Raw genomic sequence first — 11,940 nt, 5'->3', positions numbered from 1 at the left:
ATTATTGGAAAAAATGAACAGTCATAATTAAAAAATCGATGTTTTTCTGATCTTAAAGTTCATTATTAATTTTTCTCAAATAAAATAAATTTTATTTTGAAAGCTTTTCAGTGAAGGAAACTAATTATACCACCTTTTAACCTTTGAAAAATAATTACATTATGCTACAGGTTTTATTTACCCTCTTCGATTAAGTAATCAACGACATCACTCCTACTTTCCACACTGATAGTTATAGAAAAAGTCAACAACAATTCTACGAATGCAGAATTTGTACTTAAGGGTGCTTTCATCCACAGAATTAGAAAGAAAAGAAAGACTTGCATTTATATGACATCTTTCATAACTTCAACATGTACCAAAATGCCTCGCATCCAATAAGTAATTTCAAAGTGTAGTTGCTATTGCAATGTAGGAAATCTATGGAGATACATTGAGAGTAGAGTACAATGGATGGCTAATTTGAAAGTGCCTTTTTTATACTATTGCACAGAGTGAAAAGGGAGAGAAAAAGACACAATGAAAGTCAGATGCAGGTATAGATCCAGTGACAATGATGAAAGGAAATGTGTTAGAGCTGTGCTGGGAGGAAAAGGAGAGATAAATATAATGGATGAGCAGAATGACGGAAACGATTGGGTTGGAAGGCAATCACTGTCAATTGCAAGAAGAGAAAGAGGCAGTTCTTGTTTTACTTTTGTTCATGACCAATTCTACAGCAGTATTGGTATTAATAATACTTTCTCCAAGGATGTGATGAAAAATTCTAGATTTGTAAGTAAGTTCAAAGCTTTAGAAGGATGCTGGAGTTACCTTTATTCATGCTTTTCAAATGAAATATTGCTCAGCAGCACCATGTAGCTGACTTCATGTTGCTCAATGAAAAGTTTTGATTAAAAATTCTTGCTTCTATTTAATATCATTATGCTTTGTGCGAGTTTTCATTTTATTCAAATGTTTTTGGGCAAACAGCGCATACATTTTTGGGCAAAATCAAATGCCTTTTTCAGTAGGGTGAAACTATTTGAATTTTTTTAAAATCAGTGCCAGAACATGGGGACATTGTGACCAGCTGGTAACAGTCAAAACGAGGAACTTTCATTGTAGTTTCACCTTTGAAATAATAGTTTGCATAACACTTGTGATTACGTACCATGTTCTTCTGGGGAGTTCTTTTCATTACTTTGAAATTTACATCACATCACACATTTTAATGTTATATTTATGCTATTTCATTTAGTCAAGTGTGTCATTGAGCAGCAGTGCTGAATTATGTTACATTTAATGGGATTCTGCTGTTGTACAATTAAGGGAAATAATTAGACTAGTTGATGGAAGTTAATCAGCATGAAGCAGAAATTCACCTCGGGGATACGGTGCTAGTTATTTTCTGCTTCAGTTTGTCATTTATCTCTCTAGCTAATGGAGCAGAGAAGTCCATAGTCTTGAGTTAGTAAAGATTCTGTCTGGTATATTAATAGTACAGCTCATGGGGATTACATTCAAACAAAACAACGGCTGGGTTTTAAAGAACCAAACAGAAAATCACGTTTTGCCTCAAATGAATTATTCTGTAATAAGCATGGCTGTCAGAAACCAGTATTTTAAAATTGAAAGCTGCATTTCTTTTGAAGAGCTTCTCATTTTTCCGACGCAACAAGTGGACTTATTTTAATTGCATTAGCTGTTCACAGTGCAGTGTTTGGTATAATGCAAAAGGTGAATATATGTGATTTGGAGAAGTTCAGGAAGAATCCTTTTTGCTCTCCTTTCAGTCTGTCCTCTTGTGCATCCTCAATTTTAATAGCACCACCACTGGTAACCATGCCTTCAGTATGGGCTGGACCACAAGCTCTGGGACCACCCTCCCTCGCTTTTCTTTCTAATGCATTCTTTACAACCTATCCCTTTGACCAAGATTTTGGTCATCTTATCTAACATCTCGTCACATACTCCAGACCTTGAAGTTAGTTCGATCTGATTTATTGAACCAGGAGCACAGTTCTCTATGAGTTCAACTCTCTGCTAACCTAAGTGTGGTTACTCTGTCTGACTGAACCAGACTAGCTCCTACCTTGGAAATGATGCCCTGTTGCTGAAGATCCTTGAGCTGTGCCTTCAGGCGCTCCCTCAGCGGAGCCGGGAAGTGGCGTGGTGCGTGGACCAGTGGCTTGGCATCAGGTAGCAGCAGAATCTTGTATCGATATGGAAGCGTGCCCATCCCATCGAACACATCCGGATACTGAGCGAGGATGTCATCAATGCCGGCCTGAAGATCCACATTGGAGGATGTCGTTGTGTAAACCTGCTGCACGAGGTTCAACTGCTTGCAGGCAAGCGCGCCAAGGAGGGATACCCTGTCTGGCTTGACAATCGTTCAGGTCCTTTTGGATAATGTGGACCAGAGACCTATCATCCATCTCAACAGTGAATGTCGGCAGGCCGTAGACATAGTCGTGAAACTTTAGAATGCCAGTGAGAAGACCCAGGCATTCCTTCTCTATTTGCGCGTACCTTGTTTCGGTGGGCGTCATGGCACTCGATGCGTAGGCCACGGGTGCCCGGGATGAAGTGTCATCGGGTTGAAGCAGCACCGCACCAATGCCATCCTGGCTCGCATCTGTCGAGATCTTCGTCTCCCCGTCTGGGTCAAAAAATGCCAAGACACGTGCAATGGTGACCTTGGCTTTCAGCTCCAACCACTCTGCCTGATGTGCTGCCTTCCACTCAAAGGCAGTGGACTTTTTCACCAAGTTTTGTAGGGCCATGTTGTGTGAGATCAGGTTTGGGATGAACTTGTCCAGAAAATTGACCATGCCCAGGAAGCCCAACACTGCCTTCTTGTCTTTAGGGACCATCATTGCTTCGATGGCCTTGACCTTGACTGTGTCCGGGCGCACGCCCTGCTGAGAGATCTGGTCACCTAGGAACTTGAGTGTCGACATGCCAAAGCAACATTTGGACCTGTTCAGCATTCTTCCTCTGGAGCCGTTGTGCTGCCAGGATCCGCTTGCAATAGACAGGGTTAAAAAATCGTACAACCAAGACAAACCAGAAATAAGCTCTGCAGTCCTGACACATCCAGTCATGAATGACGGTGAACAATTAAACAACTAACTGGAGGAGGAGAATCAACAAAAATTCCCATCTTCAATGATGGGGGAGTCTAGCAGATCAGTTCAAAAGTCAATGTTGAAGCATTTGCAATAATTATCACAGATGCCAGTCTTCAGCCAATTTTATTCATTCCACATGATATAAAAAGGTGGAAGCATTGATACTGCAAAGATTATGTCCCCTGACAACATTTCAAAGTAGTACTGAAGACGTGTGCATGAGAGCTAGTTGCACCCCTAGCCATACTGCTCCAGTACATCTCCAACACTGGACGGGATTCTCCTGCCTCCCGGCTGTGAGTTTCTCAGAAGCTGGAGGCAGTGTGCTGTTCGCTGGTGGTGGGATTCTCTGCTCCCACTGCTGTCAATAGGAAGTCTGATCAAAGCCACCCCATGCCGCTGGAAAGTCCGTGGGCGAGGATGTGCTGATGCTGGGACCAAAGAATCCCACTGTCAGCGAATGGCCAGAGAATTCCAGCCACTGATATCTACCCAGCAATGTGGAAAATTGCCCAAGTTTGTGCATTTACAAAAATCAGGACAAATCCAGATCAGGCAATTACCAGTCCATCAGTCCACTCTCAATCATCAGCAAAGTAATGAAATATGTCAGTGATAATGCATTCAAAGAACAGTACAGCACAGGAACAGGCCTTTCGACCCTCCAAGCCTGTGCTGATCATGATGCCTGTCTAAACTAAAACCTTCTGTACTTTTGGGGTCCATATCCCTCTATTCCCATCCTATTCATGTATTTGATCAGATGAGGAATAGGGAGAGAGAGCAATTAAACACGTGGCTACAGGGATGGTGCAGGCGGGAGAGATTCAGATTTCTGGATAACTGGGGCTCTTTCTGGGGAAGGTGGGACCTCTATAGACAGGATGGTCTACATCTGAACCTGAGGGGCACCAATATCCTGGGGGGGAGATTTGTTAGTGCTCTTTGGGGGGGGTTTAAACTAATTCAGCAGGGGCATGGGAACCTGGATTGTAGTTTTGGGGTACGGGAGATTGAGAGTATAGAGGTCAGGAGCACAGATTTGACTTCGCAGGAGGGTGCCAGTGTTCAGGTAGGTGGTTTGAAGTGTGTCTACTTCAATGCCAGGAGTATACGAAATAAGGTAGGGGAACTGGCAGCATGGGTTGGTACCTGGGACTTCGATGTTGTGGCCATTTCAGAGACATGGATAGAGCAGGGACAGGAATGGTTGTTGCAGGTTCCGGGGTTTAGGTGTTTTAGTAAGCTCAGAGAAGGGGGCAAAAGAGGGGGAGGTGTGGCGCTGCTAGTCAAGGACAGTATTACGGTGGCGGAAAGGATGCTAGATGGGGACTCTTCTTCCGAGGTAGTATGGGCTGAGGTTAGAAACAGGAAGGGAGAGGTCACCCTGTTGGGAGTTTTCTATAGGCCACCTAATAGTTCTAGGATGTAGAGGAAAGGATGGCGAAGATGATTCTGGAAAAGAGCGAAAGTAACAGGGTAGTTGTTATGGGAGACTTTAACTTTCCAAATATTGACTGGAAAAGATATAGTTCGAGTACATTAGATGGGTCGTTCTTTGTACAATGTGTGCAGGAGGGTTTCCTGACACAATATGTTGACAGGCCAACAAGAGGCGAGGCCACATTGGATTTGGTTTTGGGTAATGAACCAGGCCAGGTGTTAGATCTGGAGGTAGGTGAGCACTTTGGAAACAGTGACCACAATTCAGTGACCTTTACGTTAGTGATGGAAAGGGATAAGTATACACCGCAGGGCAAGAGTTATAGCTGGGGGAAGGGCAATTATGATGCCATTAGACATGACTTAGGATGTGTTGGTTGGAGAAGTAGGCTGCAAGGGTTGGGCACACTGGATATGTGGAGCTTGTTCAAGGAACAGCTATTGCATGTTCTTGATAAGTACGTACCAGTCAGGCAGGGAGGAAGGGGTCGAGCGAGGGAACCGTGGTTTACCAAAGAAGTGGAATCTCTTGTTAAGAGGAAGAAGGAGGCGTGAAGTTTCAGTTGGGGCGCTTGATAGTTACAAGGAAGCGAGGAAGGATCTAAAGAGAAAGCTAAGACGAGCAAGGAGGGGACATGAGAAGTCTTTGGCAGGTAGGATCAAGGAAAACCCAAAAGCTTTCTATAGGTATGTCAGGAATAAAAGAATGACTAGGGTAAGAGTAGGGCCAGTCAAGGACAGTGGTGGGAAGTTGTGTGTGGAGGCTGAGGAGATAAGAGAGATACTAAATGAATACTTTTCGTCAGTATTCACTCAGGAAAAAGATAATGTTGTGGAGGAGAATGCTGAGACCCAGGCTATTAGAATAGATGGCATTGAGGTGCGTAGGGAAGAAGTGTTGGCAATTCTGGACAAGGTTAAAATAGATAAGTCCCCGGGGCCTGATGGGATTTATCCTAGGATTCTCTGGGAAGCCAGGGAAGAGATTGCTGAGCCTTTGGCTTTGATTTTTATGTCATCATTGGCTACAGGAATAGTGCCAGAGGACTGGAGGATAGCAAATGTGGTCCCTTTGTTCAAGAAGGTGAGTAGAGATAACCCCGGTAACTATAGGCCGGTGAGCCTCACGTCTGTTGTGGGTAAAGTCTTGGAGAGGATTATAAGAGATACGATTTATAATCATCTAGATAGGAATAATATGATTAGGGATAGTCAGCATGGTTTTGTGAAGGGTAGGTCATGCCTCACAAACCTTATCGAGTTCTTTGAGAAGGTGACTGAACAGGTAGACGAGGGTAGAGCAGTTGATGTGGTGTATATGGATTTCAGTAAAGCATTTGATAAGGTTCCCCACGGTCGTCTATTGCAGAAAATACGGAGGCTGGGGATTGAGGGTGATTTAGAGATGTGGATCAGAAATTGGCTAGTTGAAAGAAGACAGAGGGTGGTGGTTGATGGCAAATGTTCAGAATGGAGTTCAGTTACGAGTGGCGTACCACAAGGATCTGTTCTGGGGTCATTGCTGTTTGTCATTTTTATAAATGACCTAGAGGAGGGCACAGAAGGTTGGGTGAGTAAATTTGCAGACGACACTAAAGTCGGTGGAGTTGTAGACAGTGTGGAAGGATGTTGCAGGTTACAGAGGGACATAGATAAGCTGCAGAGCTGGGCTGAGAGGTGGCAAATGGAGTTTAATGTAGAGAAGTGTGAGGTGATTCACTTTGGAAAGAATAACTGGAATGCGGAATATTTGGCTAATGGTAAAATTCTTAGCAGTGTGGATGAGCAGAGGGATCTCGGTGTCCATGTACATAGATCCCTGAAAGTTGCCACCCAGGTTGTTAGGGTTGTGAAGAAGGCCTATGGTGTGTTGGCCTTTATTGGTAGAGGGATTAAGTTCCGGAGCCATGAGGTCATGTTGCAGCTGTACAAAACTCTGGTACGGCCACATTTGGAGTATTGCGTACAGTTCTGGTCGCCTCATTATAGGAAGGACATGGAAGCTTTGGAACGGGTGCAGAGGAGATTTACCAGGATGTTGCCTGGTATGGAGGGAAAATCTTATGAGGAAAGGCTGATGGACTTGAGGTTGTTCTCGTTAGAGAGAAGAAGGTTAAGAGGTGACTTAATAGAGGCATACAAAATGATCAGAGGGTTAGATAGGGTAGACAGTGAGAACCTTCTCCCGCGGATGGAGGTGGCTAGCACGAGGGGACATAGCCTTAAATTGAGGGGTAATAGATATAGGACAGACGTCAGAGGTAGGTTTTTTACGCAAAGAGTGGTGAGGCTGTGGAATGCCCTACCTGCAACAGTAGTGAACTCGCCAACATTGAGGGCATTTAAAAGTTTATTGGATAAGCATATGGATGATAATGGCATAGTGTAGGTTAAATGGCCTTTAGTTTTTGACTTCCCATATCGGTGCAACATCGTGGGCCGAAGGGCCTGTACTGCGCTGTATCGTTCTATGTTCTATGTTCTGTGTTCTATTTGTCAAGATGCCTCTTCAATTTTGCTATTGAAGCTGCTTGCACCACCTCCCCCAGCAGTGAGTTTGAGGCACTCTTCACCCTCTGTGTAAAAAAACTTGTCTCGGACATCTCATCTAGCCCCTCACACCTTAAACCTATGTCCCCATGCAATTGACTTTTCCACTCTGGGAAAAGGTTTCTGACTATCCATCCTGGCATGCCACTCATAATTTTGTAAACTTCCATCAGGTCGCTCCTCAATCTCCGTCGTTCCAGTGAAAACAATCCAAGTTTATACAACTTCTCCTCATAGCTAATACCCTCCAGACCAGACAACAACCTGGGTGAACCTCTTCTGTACCCTCTCCAAAGTCTCCACATGCTTCTGTTAGTGTAGCGACCAGAATTATGTACAATATTCCAAGTGTGGTCTAACTAAACAGCACTTACACAGCAATAACTTGCTCACTGACACTCAGTTTGTGTTTCGCAAGGGCCATTCAGATTCTGACCTCATTACAGCCTTGGTCCAAATATAGAAAATAGAGCTGAAGATAAAGAGCCCAAGAAAAGCTGAAGATAATGGAAATCGTGAACAAACTCTCCATTGGTTGGAGCATACCGAGTAAAAAGTAAGATGATTCTGTTTGCTGTAAGTCAATTTTCTCAGCCCAACCAACTTCCGCTGCTTTGAAAACTTGCTTCTCTACATCACAGGGTCAGTAGTGGGAATGTTCGCTGATGATAGCAAGTGCCATTCATGACTCGTCAGATGCCGAACAAACCGTGTCCATATGCTACAAAACCTGGGCACATTTCAGACTTAGACTGATAAGTGGGAAGCAACCTTTGCACCGCACAAGTCTGAAACAATGACCGTCTCTAACAAGAGAGAATTCAGTCATCTCAGCGAGACATCCAATGGCATCATTATCACTGAATGCCCCACTGACAATATTCGGGGACCTATAGTTGATCAGAAACTTAACTGGACCAACCATATAAATACTTTTGCTGAGACTTCCGGTGGCGGCCATGGAGTGAGTGGTCGCGCATTTGGTGGCTCCCACTCATGCCGGTGTTTTCGGACATTTTCCCCGGTTAGCAGGTGGATGTGAGGCGGAAAAAAGGTACAGAAGAGACCCTCTGATGTATGGAGCTGAGGGCCAGAGGAGGGGAGGCAGGGAGCGACCCTGTCAGCTAGGTAGTCCACGGACCAGCTGGTGAGGTTCTTGAGCTTCACTGAGCAATGGAAGGAGAGTCTGGAGGACCTGGCCTGGGCAGTGGATTCGATCAAAGCGATGGCCGACCGTGTGGAAACGAAGCTGGCGGCTCAAGGTCAGGTGATCCAGAGGATGGAGGAGATGGCAGGGGACCACAAGGAGCAGTTTTGCCTCGATGGTAGCGGAGATGGGGCTGATGTGGGACCAGCAGAGGTTCCAGGAGAAGGTTGAAGCGCTGGAGAACCAGTCACACAGGCAGAACATAAGGATCGTAGGCCTGCTGGAGAAGAGTGAAGGAGTCAATGCTGGCACGTATGCAGGGAGGATGCTGGAGAAGCTGTTAGGAGAGTGTGTGTTTGCACAGCCTTTGGAGGTCGATTGAGCACACAGGGCACTAATGAGGAAGCCCTAGGGGAACGAGCCACCGAGGGTGATGGTGGTCCGGTTGCACCGGTTCCTGGACAAGGAGCAAATTATGAAGTGGGCTACGCAGACAGGTGCTGCACCTGGGAGGGCAGTGAAATTCGAGTGTACCAGGACCTGGGTGCAGAGCTGGCCAAGAGGAGAGCGAGTTACAACAAGGTCAAGGCTGCCCTCTACAAGAAGGGGGTGACGTTTGGGCTACTGTACCCGACACATCGGTGGGTGACCTATGAAGGCCGGGAATTGTACTATGGTTCAGTGGAGGAGGCAGTAGAATTTGTTAAAGACAATGGACTGGCAGGAGAAGGTGGACCTTGAACTTTGGTGGAGATGCTGTGATGCTGCTGTTAACTTGTGTTTGGGGCGTTTCTTTATTTTTCGGATTCAGGTTTACTCTTTGTTCTTTGTTAAGGGATGCGGGGTTGGTCTCTTTGTTTGGGCTTGGGGAGGGGTTGCTTTTGCTTGTTTGCACTAATGTTTGGGCGGTGGGGTGTGGGGAATCTTTGGGGGGCAGGATGCTGGGCACCATGGCTGGGGCTGCCAGGTTAGCTGGGTGGGCTAGTTCATAGAAGCGCAATGGAGGGTGAGTGAAAGGTCAGTGGGGGGATGGGGGGGGGGGCAGGGGTTATTGCTGGGAGATTTGGGGGTGAGGGAGAGGGAAGAAGTACTACCGACAGGGGTAGGGCCTTTAAAGTGTAAGGGGAGGCGGATCGATGACGATGGCTGCCCAAGGGCGGACCTGGGGAGGTGAGGGACACATGCCGGAGGCTGGCCCAAGAGGTACTATGGTTGACCAGCAGGGGGGACAGGGTGCTGCCCCCCCTCCCCCCCGACCAGGCTGGCGACGTGGAACGTGTGAGGATTGAATAGGCCAGTCAAGAGGGCCCGTGTGTTTGCACACTAAAAGCAATTGAAGGCGGATGTGGCCATGCTACATGAAATGCACCTGAAGGTGGGGGACCAGATTAGGCTGAGTTAGGGATGGGTAGGGCAAGTATTTCATTTGAGATTGGACTTTAAAACGAAGGGGGTGGCGATTTTGGTGGGAAATGTAGTGGCGGAATCTGGGGGCAGGTGCGTTATGGTAAGCGGGAATTTGGAGCGGATGCCAGTGGTGTTAGTGAACATTTATGCTCCGAACTTGTATGATGTGGAATTTATGAGGAGGTTGCTGGGGAAGATTTGGACCTGGACTCTCATTGGTTGATTATGGGGAGACTTTAATACGGTGTTGGATCCGAGACTCGAACAGTTGAGCTTGAGGTTGGGGAAGGTGTCGGCTACAGCTGAGGAGCTTCGGGAGTTCATGGAGCACATGGGGGCGGGTGGGGGGGGGGGGGGGGGGGGTGGCTGGATCCGTGGAGATTTGGGAGGCCTAGGGTGAAAGAATTTTAATTTTACTCCCATGTGCACAAGGTGTACTCCCGAGTAGATTCTTTGTATTGGATAAGACGTTGCAGGGGTAGTAGATGTCGAGTACTCGGCAACAGTGGTGTTGGACCATGCCCCCACACTGGGTGGAATTATGAGTGAGCTGGGGGGGGGGGGGGGGGGTGCAGTGCCCGCAATGGAGGCTGGATGTGGGATTGTTGGCGGAAGGTGTGTGAGAGGGTGAGGAAGGCCATTCGGGAGTATGTAGAGATTAATGATACAAGGGAGGTGTTGGCAGGTACGGTTTGGGAGGTACTGAAGGCAGTGGTCAGGAGGGAGTTTATTTCAATTCAGGCTCATAGGGCGAAGGCGGAGCGGGTGGACATAGAAAGGCTAGTGGAAGAAATTCTGCAGGTGGACATGAGATATGCAGAAGCCCCGGAGGAAATGCTGTTAAAGGAACGCCAGAGGTTGCAAATGGAATCCGGGCTATTATCCACGGGTCAGGCGGTGGGGCAGTTGAGGAGGGTTTGAGGAGCGGTATATGTGTATGGGGAGAAAGCAAGCAGGATGTTAGTGCGCCAGTTGAGGAAACAGGAGGTGGTGACAGAGATTGGGAAAGTGAAGGACACTGTTGGGAATATGGGGCGGAATTCTCCGCAATGGCTGACACCGTCGTGAAACCCGGAGTGTTTCACGGCGGCGTCAGAGGCCGCTCCTCGCCCCCTATCCCCCCCCCCCCCCTCCCAGAGGGCTAGGAGGGGCGTTCCGTAAATCACGGCCGTCGGGCCATGACGCTGGCGTCAAGCCGGCGTGCCGAGAATGACGTGGCTGGCGGCGCCTAATGACGCCAGCCGCTCATGCGCAGGTTGGCCGACTCCAACCCGCGCATGTGCGGTTGCCATCTTCCCCTTCGCTGCCCCTCAAGACGTGGTGGCTTGATCTTGCAGGGCGGTGGAGGGGAAAGGGTGCATCCCTTGGAGACGCCGGCCCGATGATCGATGGGCACCGATAGCGGGCCATTCCCTCCCGGGCATGGCCGTGGTGCTCGCTCCCCTCTCCGCCCCCCACCGGCACCATACTCACCTTTTGCGCCATGTTCATGCCGGCAGCGACCAGGTGTGGTTGCCGCCGGCGTGAACAGGTCAGGAACGGCAGGCCGCTTGGCCCATGCGGGCCGGAGAATTGCGGGTTGCCGTGAAAAACGGCGACACGCGATTCTCCGAGCGACGTGTCGCAAAACGTGACACGCCATTTTGGGGGGGTGGGAGAATCACGGGTGGTGCTTGAGCGGCCCTCTGCGATTCTCCCACCCGGCCTGGGCAGCAGAGAATCGCGCCCAAGGTCTTGAACCCAGTGGGGGTGAATGAGGCGTTTAGGGAGTTTTATAGCAAGTTTTACGAGTTGGAACCCCCAGCCCGGGAAGAGGGGATGAGGCGGTTTTTGCGAGCGTTGGAGGGCCTGGGGGCACAATTTCGCTTGTAGAAGCTGTAGAGAGGTTGGAGGCGATGTAATCAGGTAAGGCCCCGGGACCGTACTGGTACCCGGAGAAATTTATAAGAAGTTCTCTGAGGCGTTGGGACTACTGTTGGTAAGGGCCTTCAATGAAGCAAAGGAGGTGGGAGTGTTCCACCCGATGTTGTCACAGGCGACGATCTCCCTCATTTTAAAGCGGGATAAGGATCCGGAAAACTGTGGGTCATACAGGCCGATCTCCCTGTTAAATATGGATGCCAAACTATAGTAAAGATCCTGGCCACCAGGATCGAAGACTGCATCCCAGGGGTAATACGGGAGGACCAGACGGGGTTCGTTAAGGGATGGCATTTGGCAACCAACTTTAGGAGGCTACTTCATGTAATTATGATGCCTCCAGAGCAGCGCGAGATT

At 48.0% G+C, this 11,940-nt stretch overlaps 1 protein-coding gene across 13 annotated transcripts in view; it reads left to right on the top strand.

The window, feature by feature from the left end:
* pcdh15b (protocadherin-related 15b) overlaps positions 1 to 11,940 on the top strand; it is a 1,980,039-nt gene that overhangs the window by 1,028,823 nt on the left and 939,276 nt on the right. The gene's annotated exons all lie outside the window — the stretch shown is intronic.

Source organism: Scyliorhinus canicula, chromosome 16 (genome assembly GCF_902713615.1).
Source record: "Scyliorhinus canicula chromosome 16, sScyCan1.1, whole genome shotgun sequence".
Taxonomy (NCBI): domain Eukaryota; kingdom Metazoa; phylum Chordata; class Chondrichthyes; order Carcharhiniformes; family Scyliorhinidae; genus Scyliorhinus; species Scyliorhinus canicula.
This window is presented reverse-complemented; position numbering and strand designations above follow the sequence as displayed.